Raw genomic sequence first — 2,476 nt, forward strand, 5'->3', positions numbered from 1 at the left:
TTTTAACACATTCAACCGTTTCTCCGGTATCTTTAGTGGATTTCCGATTCCCAGCCTCCTCACATGATTTTTCTCTTCAAGCATTAATCTTCAAATATTCAGTTTGAGAGGGATATAACATTGGCTATATCCCTCTCAACAGGAGGGGAAGAGGTGCACTATATGCACTGTGCCCCTCGTTCTTTCAACTAACTTATAAGGGCAATATGTTTTCCTAGGTAGTTTAATGATTCTTTGTTGAGTATTTGTTATCAGTTATGATGATACCACTTCCAGTATCATAATTCTACTTTTATCATATCCGCTCCTACCATGTCCGCTGTAATTGAGTTTTCTTCCCACATTGTTGTGTTTACTTTGGTGTTTCTTTAATCCTAATGAATATCATCCAACATGTAGACTATGGTCTCTTTAATAAAGTATGCCCACTGTTATGGATGTGTGCATAGTTCGAATACAGCTCGACTATATATTTTCTGTGTGAGTTGCAACAATCTATTTTGAGGCAGACGCCACTCTATTTTGTTAAGGTTATTCTCTGAGAAAACAAAGATCACTCCTCATGGATATAAAGTATCACAACAAACGGCACACTCGAACGACAGCCGTATTCGATGTTGTATAGTAATGAAGGAAGATATATAGTAGAAGACCAGTAATTTCACTAGAATCATACGTAAATCACAAAAGACGGCAGTCTGTGGTGTATGATGTTAAAATAGCCAAAGCTTGCAACATTATTCACAAGTCATAAATTTGAAGAGAAATCGACCAACAACTATGAATTTAAAACTGTCATTTTGCTTCCACTTTAGTTGATAGCCTAAACATTTTTGCCTGGCCTTTTGTATTGACCACCATCTCTTTGAAACCTCCCGCATACACCGAGCAGACACAAACTCTATGGCCATTAACAGAAGTATAAAACAAGAAAAAAGAAAGCAGTATTGAGAAAGTAAACAAATAGTAAAATATTCCGGTATCGCCATAAAAAAATAGTTTAATGTTGTATGGTCATCACGGATTTCTTTTATAGCTTTTGTTCATTCTGTCGTTTTTATTATGTTTGTTCGTTTAAAGATGGTTTTGTGGCATTTTTGGCGAAGTTGCTACAGCCAAATGCGATACTGCGGAACAGCCTGGCCGGCTACTCTTTTACTGCGTTTGTCACATCTGTCAAAATGAAGAGAAATCAGTATAGAAAATAGTTATTATTGTCTGATTTATAAACATTATATAACAAATTATTGGTCGTCTTCCCCTTCAGTCTTCAGCAGCAATCGTTGTCAAAATCGGCCATAATTGTCCGTTATATACAATTTTCATTACGCCCGAGTCATATTAACAGCAACAACAACTTATTGGAACATCTGTGTGTCAGACCTTTCTCTAATATTTTAATCCACAGACGTCCGTTCACCCATTTGTTTCATTCTTTCTATATTTATTTTTATATTCTGTTTTTATTTTTATCTTAATTGCTCTCATTTTTCTACTGTTCTGCGGAAACAAAATGTAGGAAGAATACAAAAGTCGATAGTAATTGTGGCAAGGACATTTCACAAATAGGTGGTATTTGCTAGGAAACAACCAAATAGCTAGCATTATATACTCGTAAAAACCCAGCATATGACGTCATCCCTACTACCTTCTTTCCCCTCACTTGCTTTTTTCAGCCATTTATCTAATTTTATTTTCTTTCATTTGTGGACAAACGCTGTCACATCTATTGCAAGGCTGTCAAATATTTCATTCTCCAAGCCATACAATTAAAATACAAAATGAATTCCAAGGAAATTCTTTTGAATTTATTAATATTTGCTTCAGGCTAAGAAACGCTCTGTGAGAAACTACATACTCATTACTTCATAGAAATGTTTAGGGATAGAGTAACGAATAAAATACGGGTATATAGATGGGTGTAGAGATAGAAATAAGAAAAGATTTAAATGGAGTACGATGATAAGGTTGGCAACGATACTGGCAAACGTTTAACCTTGCACAGAAAGGAACTCGTTACTATTAATGTGAGAAGATTACTGTTTAGTTCTATATCAGCGCTCATCAAGCACACAGCCAGTACAAATTGGTTACTTTTGTATTGCACGACAAAGATACACATAATGATTATTTAGGTCAGTAATTTTGAAGGCTGAGATTTTGACGATAGCATCTAACCTAGTACTCTATTTTATTGACTCTTATTTTATTTTACTGACTCCGGAGGAATGAAAGGCAAAGTCAACCTTCTGGATAAAAACCTTACAATCTGGCTCAAATATAGCTTATTTAATGATAAATGCTATTTCATTTACTATAACTGTTACGTATCTATCTATCTATCTATCTATCTATCTCTATGTATATGTATATACCTGTGTGTGTTTCATTATATATATTATATATTATATATATATGTATACATATATGTATATGTATACATTCATACACACACACACACATAATTATAATATAT

The 2,476-nt window shown here is 34.0% G+C and overlaps 1 long non-coding RNA gene across 1 annotated transcript in view; it reads right to left on the reverse strand.

Moving 5' to 3' along the window:
• Positions 1 to 1,016: 1,016 nt before the first annotated feature.
• LOC128247416 (uncharacterized) overlaps positions 1,017 to 2,476 on the reverse strand; it is a 105,463-nt gene continuing 104,003 nt past the window's right edge. Inside the window, exon 3 of the long non-coding RNA XR_008263798.1 lies at positions 1,017 to 1,173. This is a non-coding gene — a long non-coding RNA (uncharacterized LOC128247416). The remainder of the gene's footprint in view (positions 1,174 to 2,476) is intronic.

Source organism: Octopus bimaculoides, chromosome 3 (assembly GCF_001194135.2).
Source record: "Octopus bimaculoides isolate UCB-OBI-ISO-001 chromosome 3, ASM119413v2, whole genome shotgun sequence".
Taxonomy (NCBI): Eukaryota; Metazoa; Mollusca; class Cephalopoda; order Octopoda; family Octopodidae; genus Octopus; species Octopus bimaculoides.